Below are 10,202 nucleotides of genomic sequence, written 5' to 3'. Positions count from 1 at the left end.
TAAACAGATCACCTTCTGTTTTACATTTTACATTTTACTGTTCTTCTGTTTTACATTTTCCTTACTTGTATATAAACATAAGGGTCTTAGCAGCATTGCAAAGGATATTTATAATTAGGGAAATGTTTGAACTAATCTACCTTTCTACCTTCTGCCTGTTTTTACTTCCACTTATCAAGTGCACGTGTTTCAAGTCATCTTATGAATTGTACATTTTCGCAAGTCTTGGTTGAATGATACTGTACCTATCCAAGTTTTTCAATGGTCCCTTCAGCTACAGCTTGTGCAACTCTTAATTTTAATGTGTTCATCTTCATACAGACCTACAGGAGAGAGGCACATTTATGTCCCAATTATGGCTAAGTCCCCAACAGACTCAAAGACTAAGGCTTGTCCCACACTGCAAAGGTCATTCAGCCAAAGAGGGCTGCTGATGTAACTGTGCCAACAAAACCTCTCATGTAGATGTCTTCAAACTGGTGCAACACTATACTGTCCTCATTTCTGCCACAGGATAAACAAGGAAATGGCCCAAGGCTGGGAAAAGAAGGCAGTAAATAATGCCCAGTCCAGCTTCTAGACATGCAGACCATATTCCCCCTATGTATCTCAGCCAATGTTGTTATACGCCTGATGATACAGTAATTAACTTATTACTCCTCCACTAAAAATACACTTTTTAAAGTACTCTCTTCTTCATGAATGCAAAAGTTTATTCTTGCTATTCTCTTGGAGTTTGACTTTGGCTTCTAAAAATGTGTCCCTTAATTGCTCACAAGAAAAACATGCTGGAAAAATCACCTCATGAGTTTTCAAGGTCACACAGAAAGTATGTAGAAAAGCAGAGAATTGAGGCCAGGTGGTCTGTGTCCCCATCTAGTCACACATGAATCAGATGAGGTGTGAGAAGCAGTAGAGCCTAGAAGCACACTGAGAAAATTTGTGCTATCATCAGAATGTAACAACCCAGAAAACAGAACACAAAATAATCCTGGGAGAAAGGATGAGCTACCTCAACCAACAGGCCCCAGGGCATGCTCACACATGGTGCTGCAAGGCTTGCTGAATATTCCACAGGATAGCACTACCTACATTGGAGTGTCATGTTAGGCTATGACACCTCCTCTCCAAATAGACAGCTCTAAGGACAGTGAGAGCAAATAGTTTCCTGCAGTATCCCTGAAGATCAAGAGAAGTCTTCACACAACTGGAATGAGGACCACACACTGGGATTGAGACAGCAGCTGGGAGCAGAGAAGGTTCCAGACTGGCCTCTGGGCACCCACAAAGGGCATAGTAACTTCTGATGCTCCTTACACAACAGTTACAGGGCCATTGCTGCCTGTTTGGAAAGAGTCTTAGTATACAATGAGGAAAGTTGAAAAAAAAGTCCTGAAGAGACTAGCCTAGCTCAGCTGGTTGAGAACAAAGACCCTCCTAGCAGCAAATAATTCAGCACGGCCCTGACTTCTTTATCTAGGAGGTGATTTTCATCCAAGAGCTCCTCACCAGGAATTACACCTTTTCAGCCAGCTCTCTGCAGTTCCTACTGATTTGGCCTAATGAAAGTGACTCCTAAGCAATACTGATTTAGTAAAGTTGCCACTAGATCAAAACTGACCTCAGTTGGCTCCTGTCATTTCCAAAAAGTTCCTGCTGATTTGGCTGACTGACTGAGCTCCAGGAAAACTGTGTATAAGCCTTGCATTTGCAGAGGGTAAATTCTCCCTTTTTGGAACACAGAGGAGACAGGAACAAAGCCAACAGGAACAAACAGAGTCAATTTGTCTGGATGAAAATGTTTGCAGCAACCCCTGCTCTAAGGCTACTGCATTTGAGCCGGACACCAAGACATCCTGGGCAGACCAGCATCCCATGCCACAGAGACACAAACCTTCCCAGCCCCTGCCCACTTTCTTTCTAGCTTTATTTGATTACCCAAGGCCTGGACACTGGCACAACCCACATGCTGCAGCAATTTGCAGCAAGAACTATCATTGAAAACAGTTCTTTCATCTAGCAAGGGGCCAAAAGATTAGGCCCAAAACAGACATTCAAAAGCACCCTGTACTATGGAGATGAGCCCAACAGGACTTTCAGGCACTTTTCTCACCCCTCTCAAACTCTTGGCAGAACTGTGATTCAAAATTATTGCTTTAATTAGAGGCTTATAGCTACTTGAGCATCTGACTTCCATGCATGGCCCACCTGGCAAAGCAGGCACACCTCCCCCAAACCCACGTCGGGCCCATAACATTTGCAGGCTGTGTGTGCTGCTCTGTTTCAGGGCTGTGGAGCCTGTCACGTTCCCCTCCAGCTGCAGCATCGGCAGTGTCACGCTGACAGGTTCAAGCCATGCAGAGATGGTTGTTTTTATAACCCACTCTCTTTTAACAAAACTTTCCCAAGCTTATTCTTCTACCTTATAGTTAAGATCACCTGCTGCTCAAGAAGATTCACATTCTTAAAGGAAAATTGAAAAAAAACCCCAAAACCTGAAAAAACTGACACATAATGGGATCCAAGGAAGAAGAAAGCACCTCAGCACTAACCAGTTAGTCCAAATACTGAGCTCTGCTAACATCTCTCTTTCCTGACTGGCAACTCTCCTCCTCTCTCTGTTGCTCTCTGATGTCACCACAAAACCTGTGCTGACCTGCAGGTCTCTCTATTGTTTCAGCCCTGGGACCACAGTATATTCCCCAGTAGTTGTCTTTGAGCCTTGATCAGCAGCCAATGACATGCTGGTCTACTCAAAAATTAATCACAGCTCAGCTCTGGGATCCCACAACTCATCTCTGCTGTATGCCTGGGCCTTTGCTCATGACATCCCAACTGCTCTTGTCCCTCATTCACAGCACAGCTCCTTCCATGCACTTCAGTCCCAATTCACCACCTTCTTTAGCCCATACAGACAGAAGCCAGCAGATATGGAACATGTGAGTCCTTCTGCTGTATCAGCCCCAAGGTCTCTATAGTCCAGTATTTTTCCTCCTGAAAAAGCTACCAGACTAGAGAGGGGAGGGTTTAAAATCCACTTAGCCTGTCTACCATCTGAATTTGAACTGACATTAGCTTAGAAGCCTGAAACATCATGTTTATTCTGGCTTTTAATTATGTTGTTAATAACTACAGTGATTCTCCACAGACTTGTCATTCATACGCTGCCCAACCAAGTAAACAGTAATACTATAAGTGCACTGAGTAGCGCTACTCAGGTCTTTTCCTAAACTAATAGAATTAAATTAGAGCAATTAAAGATGTCTGAACAAATGAGTTTTCTCTCAAACCATGCACTGTCTCCTGGCATTCTCAGGGAACTTCATTTGCCATGGAGCCTCCTCTTCATTAAGTTTGGCTGGGTCTCTCTGAACTCTTCTCAAGTCTTGATCAACCTAAATTTGGCTAGTGCTCACATAGTAATGTTTAAAGCTCACGCAGTGCAAATGAAAAAAACATGCTATAAAAGGATTCAAAACAATACTATTTGTTTTTTATTTTAAGATTTTGGTATTGCATTTCATGCTATTGAATCCACAGGCCTGGAGACCAAAGTCCCCTTCTTAACTCAAAAGGAGCTGCACAGGCAAGACAAGATTCTTCACAGTGTGCTGGAGAATCAACTTCTACACTCCCTAGTGAGTTTAGACTCCGAGTAACATTTAGTCCACAACTTTTTTGATTAAACAATCAATAAGTGCAATGAAAGTCCAAGGCCTTTTAGAAAAAGGAATATTCTTGCTCGCTGGTATCTGGACTACAAAAAACCCAACTTATTTGACACATTTACTGCCAAAGAGCTGTCAAATGGAAACAGCTTATTGTGAAATGTTTTTGTAATGAGAATGAATATTCAGTCAAGAACAAAACAAAACCTACCAACCTCTCTGACTTTAAAAACAAAAAGCCCTCTGGCCAAGAGTTTCAAAGCTGGTCATCACCCTCAACGGGCCTGAGATCCAGGATCCAACAAACTTCAAGAGCTGCTGCCCAGTAGGACACAGAATGAGATCCCAAACAGGTGTGGACCAGGTGTGAAAAAGTAGGTTAACACACCCCATCCATCACTGGACAGCACATCTGTAAAAACGGAAATAAATATCAAACTCAATTCACTATCTTGTCTGGAGATTAGCCGAATTCCCCCCAGTGGCAACTACAGAATATCACGTGGTAAGGACTGCAGCTGAGCTGATTTACTGCTAAACTGTGCTTGTATGTTTGCAGGAGGCTCTCATTCCCTTGCTGCTGAATTGCTTCTTCTTAATACAAGAGACAAGGAGTCCTAGTGCTCTTCTGAATATCTCTCTGGTTCATTCTGCAAAGCAAATGGTTTGAAGTTTGATTGTCTTGCCAGGCTCATAAAAATAAACTATCAAGTGCTAGCCAAATTGTGAAGAACAGCATGTTTTATGAAAACCCAATTAAACTATGGCCATCAATATCTCACTTTCATCTTTGCCGAGCACTGCCTCAGCTTTCTTGCTGCACGCCAAACTCGTATTCTTCTCTGAATATTCTCAGTGAGATTACAGTGAATAGTTTTGTTTTGTTGTTTGGAAAAAAAAAAAACAAACACACACACAGACACACACACACACAAACAAAATTCCTAGTTTATATACTAGATCTGCAGGGTACCAGGAACAAGTATCTTTGATGCCAGGAGGGGATTTTATTTCCATGTATTGGATGTCAAAATGGGAATTGTTTGTCATTATCACTCATACAAACAAGCACAGAATGTCTTTCCCAAAAACAAACTGACAGACATTAAATGAAAAGCACCACACTGCAATACATTTTAGTAATCCTCAGCAGTGGAATAGATTTTTGAGCTGCACAACATGACCCATGTAGATCCTACAGTCCAATGTACCAGGAGATTTGGAAAGTGTCATAAAAGTACTCTTTTGGAAATTCTCTTTTCCCTTATCTGCCTCTAAACAGTTGAGGCATCCAGCCATCCACCCTAGAAGACAAAGGGAAATGCAAGATCATATTGTGTTTTCACTTGATGGCAAGGAGGACATCACTACAGTTTTCCAGCAGCCTCCAGGTCTCTTCCAAGTTGATTATTAATAAAAGTAAAGAATTCACTAAAAATGCAATGCAACAGATTGCAAAGCAGAAGGCACATATAGTTAGGGATGAAGTAAAACTGATTTTAATGGACCACTAATAATCACTTCAGCTCATATACTCGTTTTTCCAACATGCCAATCCAGGAAGCAAGCTTGATGATGACTGAAACAAAACAAAACAGAGATGTCCTACTGTCTTGCACTGTTATCACTCTTCTATTGTTTTCTATCGTCTTCTCTTTAGAAGACTGTCTAATAAGACTGTCCCCTATTATTTACTACTCAGTGCAATTCTGATGCTAAATGATAAAAATGCATTGAGAAGAGCATTTCCTGTTTTTCCTGCTTTTATTTGTTGTGATATTTGAGGCTTTTCATGCTGAACAATGCCAGAAAATTAAAAAAAAAAGAAAAATAAAACAAAAAATACCCAACAAACAAACAAAAAACCACCCCAAACAAACCCAACCCCCCCCCCCAAAAAAAATCAGCCCCAAAAACCTAGAAAGCAAATGCATTCTTCCCAGATTTACAGAATGCAAAGATAAATCAAGATTCAGATAACAGTTCTCTGTGGATTAAAGAAATCTCCTGAGACTCAAAGTGGTAGCACATATAGGTGTGTACAAGAAGTGCCATGTTTTAAAATTTCTATCCATCTGCAAAACAGCAGCATCACAAAGAAATACCACTCTGAAAACTACATCAACAGCACAGTTGGCTAAGAGAGCACTCTTTTCAGAAATACTTGGAGGAGTTAAATGACTGAAAATCTCCAAATGTAAAGAACTTTGAGGCGAATCCAGCTGATATATTTGTAATATGGTGCCAGCATAATTTCCCCGAATGTCTAAAGAAAAAGGGAAGCATGAAAGGGGTCAGTTGGGAATATACGTGCATGTGGGGGAGGGGGACAAGGAAAAGGCAAAACTAGCTGAGAACAGGCTCCATTTAAATTGCATACAGACCTCACACAAAGCACACAGAATTGGTCAGTAGATTGAAGCCATCTGGCTGGAGGAGCCATAAGAGTAAAACCCTGCTGGAGATCTCCCCATCACGTCCCATCGTGGTCCAACATCAGAGCACAGCACGGGCTTCCCCCACTCCAATCTCATGGAGTGAAATATGGGAAGATGAGCAAAAAAAGGATTGAAAAGTTCATCCTTATGATGTAGCCCCTACTCTTTTCACAAAGTATATTGTCCCAAGGCCTCTCCAATAAATCTCAAGCTTTGGTGGCAACAAGAGAGAAACTGAGTCAAGGCTCTACGTGCTGCAGGCAACAGCACAGAACACTGACACCAACAGCTGTCTTCAGGCATCCATGACTCCCCAGTGAAAGACCACCCCAGGGCTCTCCTAATGTGAACGAACCAGAGGACTCTGGTCTCCTCCTGCTCACCCTGGCCATTTACAAGCATGTTGTAGAAGGCATATGCAGCATTTGTTACAGTGCAGCCTGGAAACATCTGAAGAAGCAATATTTTTATTAGAAAAACATACAAATGTATTTTAAAACTTATAAAATGTATCTTGATTTATGTCTCAGATAAAGCCTCTGATTTCATTTAATGCAAATTAAGATTGCTTGTGTTTCAGAACACTGGTATCTGAAAATTCAGCAATGCAGTGGTCTTTATACCAGCCAACCATTACAAATTTAATGTTTTTTTATTGCCTGTTTTTCTGAAGTCCCTCCTTTACCTGGGTTGGAAAATCAAGGCACTTAACATCTGGAAAAATTAAAGCTTTGGAAGTTTGCCGGTCTGATTGCCATGGTGTTGTTACAGAGTTTTTGTTCCTTATGATTCTTCCATGCAGCCCAAATATTAATTGCCAGAGATCAAACCCAGTGCAAGTGGTTCATTTGTTTTCCATCATTTTAACTTGCCCATGTGGAACATTCCCAAAGCATCAAAAGTCATCAGTATTTTTTAAGCACTGAGAAGCTCAGAACTTATCATTTCTATATCAGAAGTAATTTTGAGTGATCCTAAAGTCTTCCTCTAATAAATGCCATCACTGAGGTATTTTAGCTGGTGTCAGCAATGCCACAGATACTGGACGTAACAGTAGCAGCGAAAATGTATAAGGAGTGTGGTGGGGGGAGAAACAGAACTGAAATGCTCTCACAAAAGGAAGTTGGATTAATTTTCCCACTGGATTTTTCTTGTTTACACTTAGCTTGAAATCTTGGAAGGAAACGTAATGAAATTATTCCTTGGTTATTTTACTTTGAAAAATAGCCATATCCACTGGGAAAATAAGAAAACCTTAAAAACATAAACAAGTTATATTCAAGTGAGTCACTCGTTCTTCTATCCCAGTGCCATCTCTCTTGGCTCTCTTTGCAGCATTTCCTTCTTACCATCTCCAGCCACCTTTTCATCTCCTTCACACTTCCAACTATTAATTTTTGTCCCAATGTCATTCTCCTGCACCCTCTAAAGTCAGTGTGAGAAGCTAGCTGTCACTTCTTCATGGACACAGGCATTTGGGATACACTATTGTGGTGTGGAATGGGCCAGCCTTTCCTGCTGACGAGATCTGGGCACTCTTGACCTGACAGCTGATTTACACGTGATGAACCCTGCAGGAGCCTCCATGCCCTAAAAGACTCACAACACTGGACAATCTTCAAGGACATTCCTGTATCTCAGGGATCAAATAGGATGAACTGTATTGTGGTGCAGGATAATTGTTATTCTCTTCCCTTATTTAGACTTACGAGAGGTTTTGTCATGTTTGTCTTTTATGATCACAACTTTGAATTATCCAGGCTTTTGTTTATGTAACTATAAAATACTATAGTAATATGTGTTTTCTAAGTATGGACAACTCACCAGGATAAACCTGTGAATCTGTATCCCTCTCATTACAGCTGAGCATCCCCAGAACAGTTCTTAGGATCTGTAACATCTAATGTATGTACATATCTAACAAGTAATTTTGAAGAGTTTACTGATTTTCCTCATTTAAAATCTTGGATGATCAGTTGTTGAATTCCAACAACAAATTTCCACTTCTTCAGCTTTTGATCACCCAATATCAAATTATAGACTTTAACATAAATTCTACATGTTTTGCAACCTACTTGTAACCAGATTCAGGTTTCCTAATTTTTCAAGAAAGGGGATGGGCTGTTGGATGCAAAGTGAGCGCTGACCTGCACTGACCCCTTCTGGAAAGCACCAAGAATGTACCATTGGAAACAAACCTGCACTGGTCCTGGGGGTGCGTGTGGGAACTACTTGACCTAATAGCTTTTTCCATCTTGATTCCTATGACTTTTAATCATGTTTGGTTGGAACAGCCTCAGCCTTCAGAAGCTATTTGCATGGGTAAGGCTCTGGAGCAAATATACATGTCATCCTTTAACGTCCAGCGGACCAGAAAAGGCTCACAAGACCAGAAAAGTTTCTTTGTAGATGGAAGCAGATGCACTAATACAATACAAGAAACAAGAAAAATAACAAAACATAATCCATTTTCAGACAAGAACATAACACAAATTAGTATGAAAAGAAAAATGGAGCCTTACAGAACATTGACAATGTGTAATCCCAAAGCAGTTCAAAGAAGAGAACACAATTTCTTTGAGAACAGTCCCATAAAATCTCTGGAGGCTGTGAGCAGTTAGGGCATAAGTTTCTCAACTAAAATACGGTACTTCCTTGCTCCTGACCAAACCCATATCTGGGAGCACAGGTTTAATTTTTATTCAAAAGGAAAAGGACTAATTCTTCAACTGCCAGTGACATCCTATTCTGCTCCTTGGAAACGTCCAGTTCTATCTAAACTGTATGACCCACAACAGTGCTGACAAATCACAGATGAACCAGCTTACAGAAAGAAAATCACTTTATTTTCTCTCGTGTACAGGGACATCGTATTCAGGGCTATATTTCTTCTTCCCTGAACACAAGTGCTTGACGAAATAAACACATTCAAAAATTATCTGCAAGAAATCAGAAATATGTCAAATTACCAAATTTGGAAATAGATTATGGGCTTCAACTCAAATTGGCACATACATTGTTTTTCTCCTTGGGACTTGATGGTCTGCACTGCTAACAGTTGTAGAAATATTCACAAGACAAAAAAAAATTCTCAGGAGAAAAGACAAATTGCTCAACCCAAGCATGCAGGTTTTTAAGAATGCAACGATCTTCCTTCTTTACATTAAACTGTTTGACACTTAAACTCCTTTAGAATCAGCAGTTGTTTGAAGGTGAGGCAAGGAAGTGAAGTACTTACTGCATTTGAACTACCACCATGTTGCTGGTCTCTGTCTGACCAAAAGACACACTACTGCTCAAGTATCTGCTTCAAAAGTACCATGGCATGGAGAAGTTTTTGAACAGCCACTAATGCTCTGTTTACATAACTTTACTGTGGTGAGCCAGTACCACACTTATCAACTGTTGATTTCCATCCCACAAATTAAGTTTTCCCAATCACAAGAGGCAACAAAGCCAGCAGAACAAACTGCATTTATTTTAAGCCATTGAATAAACTCTTCTGTTAGGTTGTTTCTTCCCCTAGGATAAAACTCACTTTATAAAGAAAAAAAAAACAACAACCAACTCATAAAATTACTTCACTACACCACTGTGCCCAGCGATGTTCCTTCTCCTCATAAGGAAATAATCCCCCGAATAGATGGCAGTAAATATTTTGTTTGGCTCTTATGTTTAAACTTTGGGACAAGCTGAAAATCACCCTGATTCTAGAAATCATTACATAGCATAAAGCGGCGAGAGAGGAAGAGCTTTCTTCCGGCAAGCATTCTTACTCAATTTGTTCTCTGCATAAATGGGATGGCCCTGCTTTCACTGCTTGGCATAAAGCACAAGAGTCTGGAGAGAAGCCCTGCCTTCATTCCCACTTTTTTGGAAAGTCCCAGAATTGAGAGTTTAGACGTGCAACAGAAAGAGATTTGCAAAGTAGACTGTAACAAGAAACAAGTGTAACACATAAGAGAAACAAGATGGAAGGACCTTCTGCGACAGGAAGATCAAATTATATTTTACAGTAAATTTTACATTTATGTTGCAGTTTTGCACCACATTTTAGATACAAACTCAGAAAAACATACAGAACATCTTGGATGAG

Source organism: Vidua chalybeata, chromosome 3 (genome assembly GCF_026979565.1).
Source record: "Vidua chalybeata isolate OUT-0048 chromosome 3, bVidCha1 merged haplotype, whole genome shotgun sequence".
Taxonomy (NCBI): domain Eukaryota; kingdom Metazoa; phylum Chordata; class Aves; order Passeriformes; family Viduidae; genus Vidua; species Vidua chalybeata.
The sequence above is the reverse complement of the archived record's forward strand: the minus strand, read 5'-3'. Positions refer to the sequence as shown.